This window comes from Marmota monax, unplaced genomic scaffold (assembly GCF_021218885.2).
Source record: "Marmota monax isolate L192 unplaced genomic scaffold, Marmota_monax_Labrador192_F-V1.1 WCK01_AAM20220418_F8-fsc00186, whole genome shotgun sequence".
Taxonomy (NCBI): Eukaryota; Metazoa; Chordata; class Mammalia; order Rodentia; family Sciuridae; genus Marmota; species Marmota monax.
In genome coordinates, this window is record NW_026694725.1 from 615193 (window position 1) to 632400 (window position 17208).

Sequence of the window (17208 nt, forward strand, 5' to 3'; positions counted from 1 at the left end):
CTCCAGATAGAACTGTACATAATACAGTCCAAATTTGTGGATGTATCTCTTTTATAAACATCCAAACCGGTTTCCAAAGATATCCTAAAGTGCTTCTGATGTCTTTTCTTACTATCTCTTCCGACAAGATTACCCTCTTTATTCTGTTCTCAGGGGAAATGAAAACAGCTGGTCACAGGCCACCTTTTGAAGACAACTGTAAATACCTTTTGCCCTGCCCTCAGAGGCTCTATCTTCTCTGTATTAGAAAACCACAAGACATCCTCATTTTCCTGTGATCTCTTACACTTTCCAGCATGTTTTCCATTGAAGATTCAGCACTTTGAAGTCATTCCCCATATACTGTTTTTGGAAGCTCACCATTTCTATTTGGCACATCTAATGGTCCCCTAGACTGGTAGCCTCAAGCTCTGCTTTGATATCTGACTGCATTTCCCAGCCCTCCTTAGTTTACCATGTTTATCAATAGTTGCTAGGCAGTGGTTCATCTCCCTTTCAGCAACCACCAGGGATGGACCCCTGTGTCCCTTGTCAGTTGTGTGGATGTGGGGCCTGCTCTGTCACCACTAGGTCTTTGTCCATGTTCTTTTCATGGGGTAGGCCTCCTTTGCTTACACCAATCTCAACCACACAATTTCCATCCTCTGACATGTAGTTCAAGTCCATTTTCTATCGCCCTAAATAATCTCCATGACCTCTGAACTCCTCATTATACCATATAATTTATCATGGAATAATTTTCTGTATCAGATTGTTGTTGCTCTACTTGTGATAGTCCTGGTCAGGGATGGGATATATTTTCTTTTCTTAGCACAAGGCTTAATGATTGGTAGGAGTTGCATGGAATGCTGTGGTGGGGATTCTGAGGCAGCATCCTAATTCAGTGAGAATGTGCATCACAACCGATTTAAGATAACGGCTGCAAGGAAAAGCAGGAACCAGAATAGGATCTGTACCATGTATTTGCCATTCTTGTTTTGGGACCTTTCCAGCTAGATTATATGGAAGGCATCATAATGCATGTCTCTTGGATCTTCCTAAGCTCAGCACAAGCAGGTACTCAATAAATATTTATGGACTGTCTAGTTGACATTTATGTGTGGGTGAGCACTGTCATTTAATGTCAAGAGAATATGGCCCAGCAGAGTGACAGCAAAGTGCTCTGCCAAAGTATTCTGTCCCTGTGGAGAAAGGGGGTTCCTTCTGTGAGAGAGGAAAAGGGGCTGGATGTGAAATGCATCTCTCTAGTCTTTACTGCAAGCATATGTGAACCACTCGCTGACTCCATCAGTCTTTTCCTGGATTTCTTAATGTTGAATTTCTTTGCTCAGTTTTCATTCCTTTGCCTAGACTCAGAGCCAAGTTGTTGTAAGCTTAAGTTATCCAAATAAAATGTCATAAGTCTGCGTATCAAATGCTGAAGTTGTCATTCATAGAAACATTCTATAGTTAGAGAGTTCTCCCTGATCCTTTCTTCTCTATCGATGGTTTGCTTTAATTCTCCTACCTCCTCACTTTCTGCTTTCTCTTTCCCTTTCTCTACACTAAATAAACTTACACTTGCTATTTGTCTCTTACTTAAAAGTCACCTTTAGTTCCTTCTTTGTCAATATTATCAGCAATCTGGGAAAAATAATTATCAACACCCAAGCACATCTTCAAATCTCGGTCTTAGCATTTTAACAGAACAAGTAGCAATTGATGATGAAGGAGATCAGTAGTTAGCAAGATAGTGGGAGCCTGCTGGATGCAGTAGGGCATACCTGTAATCCCAGGGACTCCGGAGGCAGAGGCAGGAGAATTGCAAGTTCAAGGCCAGCCTCAGCAACTTAGCAAGGTCCTAAGCAACTTAGCATATCCATGTCTCAAAACAACAACTAGAAAGCTTTGAGAATGTGGTTCAGTAGTTAATGCTCCTGGGTTCAATCTCCGGTTATCAAAATAAATAAATATATAATAAAAAGATGGCTAGAGATAAGAGTCAACTATTGGCCAGATTCCCTGAATAAATGAACAAGTCAATGTTAGCTAATTTGTGCACAGTTCTTTATTGAGCATTTGAAGGGGGAAAAAAAGAAAAAGAAAAAAAAGAAAATGAGAAGCTGACTCCTACTCTTAGGAAAACCAACAGCCTAATTAGAGCCATTGGGAGAGGCAGCCATAGTTACTTTAAGAACTGTTTCTTATGGTTTTTAATTGGCCAAAGTCAGGATAGCTTGAAGTTTAGAAATCAGGCTCTGTTATGGAGTCTGACAGCCTACTTTGAAACCAGCTGTGTGTGACTCTAGCAAATTACTTAGCTTCTTGGAGCCTCAGTTAGGAAACAGAAATAACATTAGTGTTTGCCTCAGAGAAATGTGAGGAATAAGCTAATGCAAGTAAGCTGCTTAATCTTACAATGTTACATATACTGAATAAATAGTATTAATAGTTACCCAATTTCTATATTAATTCAAATGACTGATCATGAATTATAAATTGATAGGGTCAGAAATAATCGACACTAACAGTTCATTTTAATATTAATCAACCAAATATACACATGATCATCCTGTTCCCTGTCAAAAACTAGGTGCTAAATATGGCTGCCATTAACCATAGACCAACATCTATGTTAGAATTTACTCAGAACATCTACTTTCAGAAGGGATCCAAAAATATTTCAAAGTAAAGCTGGGCATAGGTGCTTGTTCCTCATCATTTCTGTAGACCTCCTTTGCTCCACTCTGATATATTTTGTCCTGGGTCCTGGATGTTAGGCATCTGTGTGCCCAAATGGAAGGCGCTGTTTGTGGATCTGGCTTCGAGGATTGGCCCAGACCCAACATTCTTGCATGGAACATGTGGGCTTGGGAGACTTCATTTCCCTGGAGAGATTGCATTTGCCACTCTCCTTTCTCTCTTTCCTTTTTTTGATTCTAGGTGGTGTTTCCACATTTTTAAGCAAATGGAAGTTGTGAAGCCGCCAAGTAACCCTCAAACCTCTTTCTCCTTGAAAGGATGTGCTGCACCAAAGGGAAGGAAGAAATTAGTCAGAAACCACAGAACAATTAATGCTTGAATGAACCCAAATGAAATATTGCCTACTAGACGATCCATTCCATTGCAGCCCCGCTGGGATGTCCAAAGAAGAAAGCATACTGTGGTTTCCTGGATTGGTCCAATGAACCAAACCCAGTGCGTGTGTGTGTGTGTGTGTGTGTGTGTGTGTGTGTGTGTGTGTTGTATGAGGGAAAACACTGTACGATCCTAAAGTGACTCACAAAGGAGATAGAATCTTCACACTAAAAATGAAAAGTCTACATAAATATTTGCTATCTATAAATGACTGGCTTAAATAGCTACCCAGATGAAGACAACGGCTTAGTCAAAAATATCCCCTGCAGCTGGCAGATTCTGACTCCCCTCGGTGCTGGTGCACTTAGCACTCCCTGGAAGAAATCTGCTCACAGGACCTGTTGGAATTGCCAGAGTCTCCTCCAGTGAAGTCTCTTCCTCCCTCCAAGCCAAAGGCACTGTCTGAGTGAGGAAAGATGCAAGAAGGCGCTTGCCACAAGAATGCAAATTGTCCTCCAGGCAAATAGCTTGGTAAACCCCAAGCAGCAGACTCTGGAGCTCATCTGCTGCTTCTGTGGGACATTCTCCTCATCCCAAGCTTCACTCTCCCCACCCACGGCTTCCAGGGCATCCCTCAGCAAGGCATCTGCCCTGACTTGGATTTGCTTGGCTCCACTGAATACCACATACTCTCGTCATTTTGACAACAAAGCCTGTGACTCATTCCAGCCTTGTGTGTGTGTGTCTGTGTGTGCACATGCATGCATGAACTAAGGAGACAATTATATAAGTAAGTTTTATGATATTATCACCAAGCCATAGTGTCTCCATTTTTCAACCCCAAAATCTCTGTTACAGAAAGTACATTTGATAAGGCCACCCACCTATTTTGTACATTACTTATTCTTCAATGGGCCAGAACAGGGAATCTTGGCATCTTGACTCTCCCAACCACAATCCCTGAAGTCTGCAAGTATTTACCAGGCTCTGTGACAAGCAGTTTCTTCCAGAGAAGTTATTTGTGTCAATATCTAGACTTTTGAATATCTAGTCAATATCTAGTTGTTGAAGAGAGAGCTATTAAAGATCCTTCCCCAGATCACCTATTGTGGGAGGGATTCAGCCTGCCCCAGGACTACAACTCAGGTTTGTGATTTTTCAATCATGAAACAGCCAATTGATAAATCTAGGGAGTATTTTAACATAGCTGACTTTCAAGAGTAGTTAGATTTTGGACTTTGTCAAGAGGAAAACTCAGTGCTTTTCAGTAGGGGTACATTGTAGCTCAACAAAATTACAAAAATAGGAAACTTAGGGGACTGCTGGTAAATTCAAATATTGAAACTCCTAAATTTGGGATCCATACTGAACCTATTCCTTGGTTGCCATGATCTAATAAAAAGTACAGCTTTGCCTTAACAGTTGAAGTTTGAAGTAAAAACATCAAGATGAGGGATGGTAGATTGTTCCCAGGAATATGTCACTGATCTTATCTCACCAAGAAGAAAGCATCTTGTTGTCTGCCCAGCTATTCCTCTGTCCAATCCAGAGAGCAGGGTCTGAGGATTACCCTCCTTGTTCATATATACTAAACACTTATATTCTTCATGTAATTCTTGTGGGGAAATGGCAAGAGAAATTTAAAAATGAGAACAGGATGTTTTTAGGCAATATTCTCCAACATAAAAAAATCTATGGGGCTGGGGATATAGCTCAGTTGGTAGAGTGCTTGCCTCATATGCACAAGGCCCTGGGTTCAATCCCCAGCACCCCCCCCCCCTGCCTCTCACACACAAAAAAAAAGAAAGAAAAAAAAGAAAAGAAAATCTATAAAGATGTCTCCAATTTTTATATTTCCAGAAAGGCAATTTTAAGGGATTAAGATAATTTTTCCTGGGCTGGGGATGTGGCTCAAGCAGGTAACATGCTCGCCTGGCATGTGCGGGGCGCTGGATTCAATCCTCAGCACCACATAAAAATAAAATAAAGATGTTGTGTCCACCGAAAATTGAAAAATAAATGTTAAAAAATTCTCTCTCTCTCTCTTCTCTCTCTCTCTTTAAAAAAAAAAAAAAGATAATTTTTCCTGAAAACCAAAGGCCTGGGATTAGAAACATTAGGCCTGAATTAGGATCTTCAAGGTGATAAAATACCTCTGTTCCCAAATAATGGTCTTTTGCAATAATGTAATTTGAGTGTGACATTAGGGGGTCTGCTGGTTAGAAGGTCATGAGGCATACACTATGTTATGGTAAGAAGTTGCAGACCTGATTTCTCTGTAAGCTCCTTAAGGAAAAAGTGAGATTCTGCCTGAAAATGGCTAGCTTGGATTCAGTGGGTTTGTGGGCTCCTCTCTGCTCTGTGAATTTGTGATATGTTCCACACGTGCCTCGATGGACAGGCAAACAGGCAATTGCAGTGGAGATGGTGAATGCTAGGGCAGCGTGTGTACCTTAGTGGCCTTCAGCCTGCCTGAGGGTACAGGGAAGATTTGGGGGCAAGAATGGCTGCATGGGAGTTCTCAGAACAGAAGAGAATAGGGCAAGAGCTGAGGAAGCCACAAATGTGGACCCTGGAGGACAACAGGGCTCAGGAATCTTCTTGTAGCTCCACGTGGTTCTATGCAGCAGGGCCTAGGGAAAAGAAGGCAGTGGAGAGAAGATGGGAGGGGAGGGGAGGGGGGATAGTAGAGGATAGGAAAGGCAGCAGAATACAACAGACACTAGTATGGCAGTATGTAAAACGTGGATGTGTAACCGATGTGAATCTGCAATCTGTATACGGGGTAAAAATGGGAGTTCATAACCCACTTGAATCAAATGTATGAAATATGATATTTCAAGAGCTTTGTAATGTTTTGAACAACCAATAATAAAAAAAAAAGAAAAAGAAGGCGGCAGTGGAAAGAGGAAGCTGCATGGTGGGCGGGTTCAGTTGGTGTAGGTGGGGCACGGCACCTAGCTTCACTCTAAAGGCAGTGGGAAACCCCCAAAGCACAACCCCAGACAAATCTTGGCCTTCTTATGGGAATTGCGGTTACTCTTCACCCAACAGGTGAGAAAAGGAGGAAAGGGAGAAGGAAGGGATATTTTGCCACATCACAATAAAAAAATAAATTCCTTAGAATCTTCTTAGGATGTTCCCTCTCCAAAGCCTACTCGTTCGGAAGGGATGATACCTGCCCATGTCATAACTTTGTGTTGCAGGTGAGTTTTAAACAGAGAACGAGATTTACTTTCTAGAGACCATCCTGAGAGTGGAGAAAGGAAATCAAAGGGACTTGTAGAAAATACCAACAAAGAATTAGAAGGAAAGGTAATGGCAGCAGAAAGAATTATTTTTCTTATGTGAAAAATGGAGAAACTGAGGCCCTGCGTAGGCACTTACTTGTCAGTCCTTTACGGTCTGTTGACCCAATACTGGGGGCAGGAAATGGGGAGCAAGAAAGATGGGAATTTATTTACTGGGGTAATCCCAGGGCACCCTTTGTGGCAAAAAAGGGAGTTCTGTTTTTTTTTAAAAAAAACAAAGTTTTGTTTTGTTTTGGTTTTTTGCTTTAGATTATGGGGTTTGAGTTTACCCCAAACCTTTTCCTGGGCAGCAGCTTCCTGCAGCAAGAGTTGGGAGGCTGAAGGCACTGACCACTAGAGGGAGCTCTGCCTCCACCCCATGCAAAAGTGTGTGTGTGTGTGTGTGTGTGTGTGTGTGTGTGTGTGTGTGTGATGTTCATAGGTGAAATACCCAGTAGTGCCAAAATGGTGGATCCACCAAAAGCTTTCTGAACATGATGTATCACAAACCTCAGTGTGTTTATGGTCAGGGAGAGGAAGTGGATGTGGGAAGGAAAGGCAACATACAAGCTTCACTTACCTCTGCATAACTTGCAAGTAAAGATGGTGTGCTGGTCAGACACTTCCCAGAACACTTGGAGAATATGTTTTAGGGAAGAATCTCTGCAGGACATTAAGTTGCTCTTTTAAAGGGTCCTTCTAGAATAAGTGTATATCAGATCAGACCTGATACAGAGCCAGCTCTGCAGGACAGCTCCCTGAATCTCAATAGGATTTTCTGGTTACCCTTTATCCACTGACTTAGCACCTAGAAGCCAAGAAGAGGTCTCTGAAGTCAGAGCATTCCCCACTGTCTGTAACTGGGTCTGAGAAAGGAGAGAACGTTCTCAGAGAGGTCATCAGTGGCTGGCAGCTAGAAGGAGGAATGAGAGCAGGGATGAATCTTCGCTGGCACTCTGTACTCCATTGTGGGGTATTGTGGTCTCAGTGGGGTCACAAGGGCTCATTCTCGGCTGGGCAGGAGGTGACTAATCTGTGCAGTGACAATCAGGATGGCATCCAGGATCTTGCCTGGTCTTCTGCCCAGGCCATAAGCAGTCTGCTGGCCTCAGTTCACCAGGAAGCAAACATTTTCCTCTTATTCCTCAGAATCTTTCTAGGATACATTAGAAAAGAACAAGAAAGAAAATAGTTATATCTCACTCACATTGCAAACTACCTTCCCTGCAAACTACCCCTGCTCTTAGAGAAATGAAATACGGGCTGAGAGGGATAGGGACTGAAGCCCCCATTATGCCCCTTCTCTGCCCCCAGATATGTATGTCATCACACCATATCTAAAGAAAGGGCTGGTTATTTACCAGGGCTCCTTGTTTACCGTCAGAGTGTTTAAAGGAGTTCAGTGGCCCTCATGCTGCAGATCAGAGGCAATGAGATTGCTTTTGTGTACTGGCAGGAAAAGTGCCCTTCTTGTCCACAGACCTGCCTGTCACACGCATGATGAATTGCATTGAGGAGGGGGCTGAGCTGGAGGCTTTCCCTTCTACCCGAGGTTCATCCCCAGGTCTCCCAGCACTTTAGAAAATGAACTGCTATAATTCCATACTGCTCAACAGCCTTCCACAGCCCATCCCCACTTCACTGTAAGAAGCAGGCTTTGTCACTCAGAAGGCCAGCAAGGGAGCCTCAATGGCTCTCCTCTCAGAAGCAAAAGACGTATTCCTGGATGGCTTTGCCTTCAAAAGGAAGGCTGATGCCTAATACTTTGGGAAGTCAGAGTGGAAAAGCCGAAGCCTCAGGAGTGTGGGTGAAGGGTGGTGCTGCCTGTAGTCACAGAGGGATGTGGCAGGACCTAACCTGCTCATGGCTCTGTACTTCCTGTGGAGCATCTAAGCATATTGCTATTTATTTTAGCTTTGGTGATCCAGGATTCCTGCCTTTCTGGGACAGTTTTCTCCGCCTCTCTCAAACTGAGCAGTCATTGCTAAGTACGGTGGTGTACACCAGTAATTTGAGCAACCTGAGAGACTGAGGCAGGAGGATGGCAAGTCTGAGACCAGCTCAGCAACAAGAACCTGTCTCAAAACTGAAATACACAATTAAAAAGGGCTGAGGATGTAGTTCAGTAATACAGTACCCCTGGGTTCAGTTCCCAGTACTGCCACAAAACAAAAAACAAAAATAAAACCAAAAATTTCTTACCAGTCATCCCTTGCTCTAAAAATAGAAAAATATGATCTCTATCATCATGTGGGACTCATAATTGATCACTTTTTCCAATTCAATGTTACAAAGATACATATGGTTTTTCTGACTATATATTGCTGGCAAAAAGCTACTTTGAAAATTATTGGACTTAAAGCAATCACCAGTCTTTTTAAACTATTTTGTGGGCTAAGAGTTTGATAGGGTTTAGCTGGCCAATTTTTCTGCTTCAACGGGGTCATTTAGTGGAACCCAGATGGAACTTGGTATGGCCTAGATCATCCAATGACTTCATTCACATGCGAGGTACCTGGTGGGAGTGGCTGGAATGCTGAGGTCACCCTTCCCTTCTCCCTTGCATCATTCAATTCAGTTGGACCTTTCATATGGCTGATCAGATCCCAGAGAGGAAGGCAGAACCTGCCAGGCCACAAAGTAGCACAGTATCCCTTCCCCTGTTCTCCATTAGCCAAGGTAATCACAGGACACCCAGACTGACAGGAAAAGGAAATAGATGCCTCTGTGGAACTGTAGGAGTATCACATAATTTGTAGTCACCTTTAATGTGTCACTAGGGTCCGTTTATTGATAAAATTATCTTCATCTAGGGACGAAGCATGTTGTCTTGTTTCAGGTACACTCTTACTTGTCCTAAATGATACCTCCTTTCTCCAATCCTGAGGTATAGGGCCAAGGTATTAAGAAGTAGTTTTAAGCTATTTGATGAGGTACATGTTTTACAGTTATCAGGATACAAGCAAAAAAAAATACTAACAATACCTTTAATATACATCAGAAATGAGAAAAAATTTCTGTCCTTTCTCTCTACCTTGTGTATACAGGTAGTTTTCCCTATCAGTTCATTTTAGGGTTGGTGATTATCTGTTATTTGCTTTGTGTACATACTGTATAGATGCCCCCTTTGGATAGATCCTCTACCCTGGCCACTGATCCTTAATGCCATTTTTCAGAGCACACTCGGATGACTGCCCACACAAGCATGATGGTCCACAGTGTGCAATTTTTTCTTATTCGGGCTTATGCTGATATTTCTCAGGGCTTCAGGCTTTGGGTCACTGCAGATATGAAGAAAACTGTGGCAGAGCATATTTGGTAAAAATGTGAATCTCGGCAGCTTAACTCCCTGGGCAGATGACAAAAGGAGATTCTGCCTCAAAATTCAAGTACCACTCTCCAGACCAGATGCACCTGGAGAAAGTTTTCGCCAGGTGTACCTGGTTGGCCATGGGAACATAGAAGGCTCTTCTCCAACAGGCTTGGGGATATCTCAGAGGGGGCATTTGGGCTGGTGTCAAGCTGACGAGTGACACGGCCCCTGGGTATCCTTGGCAGTTCCACTCTCACTACTTCCAAAGTTCTCTGACAAGGCTAAAAACTCCTCATTCAACCAAAGATTCTTGCACATTATTTAAATAGGATGCAAATGCATGGTCTGCTCTGAGCCCTGGCAGCTTTCAATTTTTATATTTTCAGAACAGTAAGGCCTGCCATCAGTTCACTTGAAGTTCAATCCAAGACGTGCCTGTCCCTGACATTTGTTCATTCTTTATGCAGGTAACATTTTGGAGAATTTAAAAAGAAGTCATCTTTGTACTCCATTCCTTGCCACCCTCCAAAACAATTTTAAAAAATATTTCAGACATTTGTTGCATGCATAATAGCTGGAACATGACTAACTTATTCCCTACTGCCTGAATTTCCAAGTTGGATTCTATAATCTCTCTCTTTGGCAATCCATTGTCTATTTTTTCAAAATGATATTTCAGTGGTAGGAATGGCTTATTTGACCCAAGGGATTAGGCTTATCAGAGCACAAGCAGATTCTGTCAGATGGTTGAGCCTGGATGCTGCTGAGTTGAATAGCAGGGGATCAAGTCCCACCAAGAACAAAGAAGAGAGTGAGGGCTGAGGGCTCTTCCCTTTATGATCCTTTCCTTCTTTCCCAGTGTCAGTTCTGAGCCCATTCACTCAGAAGCTGAACGCATAGCTTAGAGCTCACAGAAGCCCCACCTTCTTTGCACCTGGGCTCTCTGGTGAAGGGAGGCCCCACTGAAAGACAAAACCACAGACCAAGAGGCAGAAAAAGAATGAACCCAGGGAGGTACTGCGTGGGTGGTAATTTCTCTACACAGGCTGCAGGTACTTTGCAAATTCAGCTTAACCTGTGTGTGTGTGTGCAAGTGTGTGTGGGGGGGATGTAGGTTTGCATATGCATGTACTTACGTGTGCATCAGTGTATATGTGTGTATACATATTCATATATGCACATATAATGGGAGTACATATACAAATATATGCACTCTCTACATCTATACACACTCCATATATATGGTATATGCATGTGTACATACACACACACAAACACACATGCATACCATTTCTACATAGGGCTACTTCAAAGACAAAGAAAAGGTAATAAAGGGGAATAAACAAGTTGCAAAGGAAAGAAAAAGAAGGAAAAATGACATAGAACGTGTGGCATGGCAGACTAGCAATTATCCCTGCAAGGTTCTAAAGTCCCTTTATTCTTTCTTCCCGGAACAAGTCCATTCCAATCCAGGAACTACATTCCCCAGCCTTCTTGGCGGTGAGGCAGGGCCCGATGACTAGATTCTCACCAGTGGAATGGTGAATCCTCCTCACCTATGGGACTGATATGTGTGATTCCTGCTTCATGTGCCCCAATTGAGTCTGCTGCCCTCTCGCTTCCTGCGTTCTGGAGTGCCACTAAATGTCAGCTGAGCTTTTGCCATAGAGAGCCAAGATAAAGAAGGAGCTGAGTCCCTGAGTGAGCTTGTGGAGGAAGAGAGCTGGTGTGCTGGCCAAGACCGCAGCTAGACTGCCACATGAGAATGAAACAATTATATTTGAGTTCATTGTCATTTAAGATCTCTCTGTTGTAGTCCATAGAGCTGCATTATGTAAAGAGAAGAAAGAAGAAAAACTGAATAGCTAGAGGTACTTTCATAACAGCATCAGTGGAGAACGTTAAAGATGCAGTCAGAAAGTGACTAAATTTTGTTGTGTGCATGTATATGTAATATGTAACGGTGAATCCATTATTATGTATAATTTTATTGCACTAATAAAATTTTTTAAAAATACAGAGGGAAGTAGAGAAAGTGAGATGCTAACACACAAAAATGATTGATAGGAGGGCCAGCTTCTGGAAGGATACTGGAGGAACAATAATATGTCTGCAAATTCCTCCCAGGTCCCCCTGACAACCATACCACCTTCGGCAGTGTTCTTAAGCAAAATGGTTATAAGATCTCTAGTGTTTACGTAAGTGACTGAAAAAAAAATTACAAATTAGAAGCATAGACATTGGTACAAGCAATGGTTCAATTAATCAATTGAGATGATTCTCCAGTGGAAGAGGTGGCTTTCAAAGTAAGAATACACATTTCTGACTGTGATCCAGAGAGGCTGAGTGAGCACTTCTCATAAGTGTAGAAAGGGGATTCCTATTTTGATTCCTATGATGATTGGGCATTTGACTTAGATTAACTTCTGAGGTCTCATCGAACTTAAATATTCTGCAAAAAAGGTTTGGGTCAGAGAAGTTGAGCAACTATTTAAGTGCCATGTGAATCATTGTCATTTCAACTCACAATTTGTTTGAGTTAGTAGACTTTAATATCTTAGCTCTTAAACCTGCTCTTTGAAAATCCCCAATAACTGGCTTCTACTTTCTTCCCTAGGTAAATCTTAAGCTCACCATAAATTGTTATTTTCCTATGAACTGTAGCAAAATACTAGCTAGCTTCATGGCTTTGTATTCTGTGGAAACCTCAGGTATGCTTCCTTGACAGGTTAAGGCTAGCTTTCTGCTTTATGCATTTGGACTTGCTGGGAGGTCCCCATTCATGGAAATAAATTACGTCTCACTGACATAATCTCAGATGACTGAGATGCCTGAAGTTCAGCCACTAGCATTCATTCCTTTGTATCACCCGTGGCCCCTTCTGAGTGGTTCTTTCTAAAAATGCTATTGCCCATTGGCAGGCAAAAATTTCAATGTGTATATAGGAAAGGGGAATGTTTAAGTAGGAAATTGGCAGTGGAAAAAAACATCTTTATGGCTGTCAATCACATAGCCCTCTTTGTGTTGTTGCTAACATAAGAGAAGCACAAGGTAGCCCCTCAGTGGTCCTTATTCTCCTCACCCCATGACTTTCAAACACAGTCATCTACCAGATCACTATGAGATGGAGAGCTGATGGTAAGACACAGCCAAGAGAGCCAGCTGGCTGTTCACTTGGCCAGACCTCTCTCTCCTTACCTAGAGCAGCTCTGGGCCCTGAAACCCCACAAATAATCTTTTGCCTCTCGGTGTTTGGCCAGTTGGCCAGGCCAGTTCTATTCGATCCTTTGTGCACAGGTCATCTGAGGAGAAAGGAGACTCAGGACAGGTAGTTTTCACTGGGAGGAAAGGAAGGATTAGACAGAGTGTGAAACAAGAGCCTTTCTGGAAGGTCAGGCATTGATGGAGACCTGAATGTCTTGTAATAACTGAAGGTCACCTGACAATTGGCAGAGGGTGAGAGTGGGAGGCTACCAGCAGAGTGAAAGAGGAGAAAGACAAGAAAATAAGACCATACGTGGCACTTTGCCTTTTTGCCATGAGTCTTAACACATATAATAGGTTCCAGACTTGAACAATGTTCATTCATGTATTCTCATGGCACTTTTTCCTTCCTGTCATGATATTCCTGAGTCTCATTCCTTGGTATTAGAGAGGGATTTGGTTTCATTCTTAGCCTCTCAAGATAATATGAAGCTTTTCAATATAATGGTTTCTTATTAGGCTGACAGCTACCCTTAGCAAAGAAATAGACAATCCATTCCTGAGAAAAGTGATGAAGCTTGCCTAGGAAAAGGGAAGGGAAGGGAAGACTGGGCTCAGAGCAGGACCCTGCGTCCCAAACAGGAAGACACTGAGGGCATCCAGGATCCAGGGTGACCATTCGCCCTAACATTGCGCCTTGAGGGTCACTGCACAGATCTGGGTGTGACATCAAAGAGACAAGTAAATGCACAGGATTCCATGAGCTTGGTTCTAAAATTTGGCTCACTGAGGAAGGATCATTCTGGCAAAGATCATTGTAGTCAAGAAGCCTTGCAGAACATTCTGCCTTATAATTTTCTAGGTATGTGATTAAACTCCTTATTATCCCACGACTATGAACTCCATGATGGAGATAAGGGAGGACATATTTAATTATTTTGTTCCCAGTGCTTAGCTAAATATCTTGAACATGGTAGATGTGTTTCTTATGAAACATTTGTTTTTAGCTCCCCATATATCCCAGCCTCCTTCTGGTTAGGTGATGCAACATGAACAGTCTGGTCAGTGGGCTGGGGAGCAGAAATGATGTGTGTCACATTTGTGTAGAAACATGGAAGAGCTAGTATAAGACCTTCCAGCTAGCTCTGCTCTTGCAACCAAGAAGCCCATGTGCTCCAGATGGTGACACTGTGAGATGGTGAATCCCCCTCAGACAACGTGGAGAATTACCACCCACTAGCCCATGCTGGAGATGTAGCCTAAGCAATAAATAAGCTTTTGTTGTTTGAAACTTTTAAAAATTTAGAGTGATATTTGTTACTGCAGTATAACTTAGCTTATTCTGACTGCTAGAGTATTTATTAAATTTTGTTTTCAAATGAAGAATGAAAGAATGAAGGAATGAAGTGGCTAAGCTAAATGATAATAGAGCTACTACTAATGGCATTTCCTACTTGAATTAACCTCTTCATTTCCCACAGCTTTTTTGTTTTCCTATCAAGTTCATGGTTATTTAGTCTGTACCTATTGACAGTTAAAACCATTTTGTCTTTACTAAATGTACTGTGAGATTTTCAGGGAATGGTAAACTACTGGGCACAATAAAGTATAAAAAACTGTATTGAGCATGTGCCTTGTTTCAGGCATTGTGAAATTGGGACTATGCAACTGGATAAAATATACCCCCCTGCCCTTAGATGACAATCCTTCTAGAAAGGAGGTAGATCAGCAGGCAATTACATTATAATAAGTACCATGATAGCTGTCAAGACCAGACATCTGACATCACCAACAGCAGAGAGAAGCTATCACAATACTTATTATAATGTAATTATATGCTGATCCACTTCCCCTATTTCAGTCTGAGAACTCAAGTCCAGGGGAATCATATATGACAAAACAATGAGTTAAGAGAGAGCAGGACTTGTTTGAGAAACTGAGAATGGCGTAGTACAATTAGAAAACATTTCTGTCTCTCCTGTAGAGGAGACAATCTTTTCTTGTAGTAAAAGATGATTCTAGAAGAGTGAGCAGAGGCCAGATCATGAAGCTCTGTGTCCTCACTAAGGAGTTTGACCTGCATCAGGGAGATGAGGGTTGAAAAGTCCCCACTAGTCAGAGATATATAATTACATTTGACATCTGGTATAGGTGTTAGAAAACTAGTAAACCCTGATTAAGAGTATGATAGGGTCTGGGGTTGGAACTCAGTTGGTAAAGCATTTGCTTAGCATATGTGAGGCACTGGGTTCAATCATCAGCACCACATAAAAATAAATAAATAAAATAAAGTTATTGTGTCTGTTTACAACTAAAAAAATTTTTTTTTAAAGAGTATGATAGGATTTCCACCTCCAAATACACAAAGTGGCTGTAGTGTGGGGGATGGGATGAGAAGAGAGCCTGGTCAAGCAGGCTGTCACATGGCCCAGGCAGGTGATGAAGGACTGCTCTCTTGGCCCAGAAACTGGGTTCAGAGCCCATCTAATCCTATCATCGAGTCGTCCTGGAGCTTATCTCTGATCACACTTAGCATTATCAGAATCAGAACCGTATCTGTTTCCTGTTGCCTGATTCTCAAATTTTGAGGGGCATCTTAGCACTTCTCTGTGAGGTTGACAGAGGTCTTCAGTGGCCCCTTGGATGGGCCCAAAACCTCTAGGCTGTCTGTGTTCCTATTTTTCAAACTCCTTTTCCAGGTTCTATCCTCTACGTTTAAGATAAAACATACAGCTATCTTAACAGCAAGATTTCACCAATGATATAATAGTGAATTTTCCAAATGTATTTTATGAGAGTTTTTAAACCTCTAGTGAAACTGGTTCTATATACGTTTATATGACATTTTCTTGTTTGTTTTATATCAGGGTACAATCTATGACAAATTGGGGAGCTTTCTCTCTTGTTTCTATTTTTACTTCATAGTGAATACAAAAATAAATTCCAAATGGATTAAATAATTATAACATTACATTCCTCAGATAAACTCATTGAACTGGGTTTTTCTTTTGACCTGCTCCATTTCCAAATTAGAGCCATGAGAGAACTTGCTGGTTCTGATATATTTGGGGGGTGCATTTAGCAGGGGTAGAAAGAAAAGCTATTGAAATAGAAGATAATGCCCTGGTCTTTTGCAGACCTTCCAAGTATATTTCATCTCAAATAACATCTGAGGCAACAATAACAACAACAACAAAAAAGAAAATCTCTCTCTGTAGATGCTTGTTCAGTATGGTCCAGGGATACTGGGGATAGCCTTAGCCTATTTCACAAATTTCCATTCAGAAAAGAAGCCACAGGGGAGACCCCTGTTCCCCATCTCTCTGCCCAGCCCTGGGGCTAGGTCTCATAAATGCTTCTCTTCTCCTTTCCCAAAGATGGCAACTGTGACTGGTTCCAGAGTTGAGTTTGGCAAATTCCCTCCTTCCCAGCATCACGCCCTGGCAGCCCACTCTGTTCTTCAGCCATTGCCATGGAGAGACATAGATCAGGCCCTTTGTAGAGGCAAGGCTCAGAGCCAAGGCATTTATGCCCCCTGGGGCTGCCTTCTGCCATCCCTCCTGTTCTGCACAGCAACAACACTGCTCGGCGCCTGCTGCCCCTAATTTGACATTGGGGGCTCCACTCGTTGCTTTTCATGGGGGGTTGAGGCTGTAGCAGGTCTTGTCCAGGGGGATGCTGATGCTGGAAGGTTGGCGAGATGCAGGAGGTGGAGTATTATCTGCAGTCTCTCTGCAGGTCAGTAGCTCAGCCAACAGCAGGTCCGTGAAAGAACTAGCAGAGAGCCAGAAGAGGGGGTTGGCAGAGAGCGAGGGGGCAGCTTACAGTAAGCAAGCGCAGACCTCGGTGAGCCTTTTACACTTGACAGTGCTCTTGCATACTTCTCCCAGAATCATATCATGGTAACAATCCAGGGAGGTAGGCAAGTGAGGTAGGCATCATTAATCTCACCGAATAGATGATGAAATTGAGTTTCCAAAGAAACCCTAGCTAAATAAGAGATCCAGCTGGAGGCAGCATCCTGATCTTTCAACTCAAATTTTTGTGCTCCATTTTGTACAAGTTCTGACCTACTCTTTCAATTCTTTCCCTAAGCATCTTCTTTTTTCTTTAAAATTTTTCCTCACTTAAATGAAGGTCTAAGACCATCCCCCTCTCTTCCTCTCCTTTTTCTGTAAATACTTGCTCCCTGATCCATCAGAAACCCATTCATACTAAAATGTGCATGGTTTGGCAGTGCTATCTTGCTCAGAAGGATTTGCATTATAGCTGGAAGACAGAAAGAAAGATGTAACACTCGTAACAGAACTTGAAGCATTAGAAAATTTGCTTTTGAGGGAATGG

At 42.3% G+C, this 17208-nt stretch overlaps 1 non-coding gene across 1 annotated transcript; it reads left to right on the forward strand.

Moving 5' to 3' along the window:
* Positions 1-4759: 4759 nt before the first annotated feature.
* Trnam-cau (transfer RNA methionine (anticodon CAU)) lies at positions 4760-4832 on the forward strand. Its single transcript has one exon. It is a non-coding gene; the product is annotated as a tRNA-Met (tRNA).
* Positions 4833-17208: the final 12376 nt, after the last annotated feature.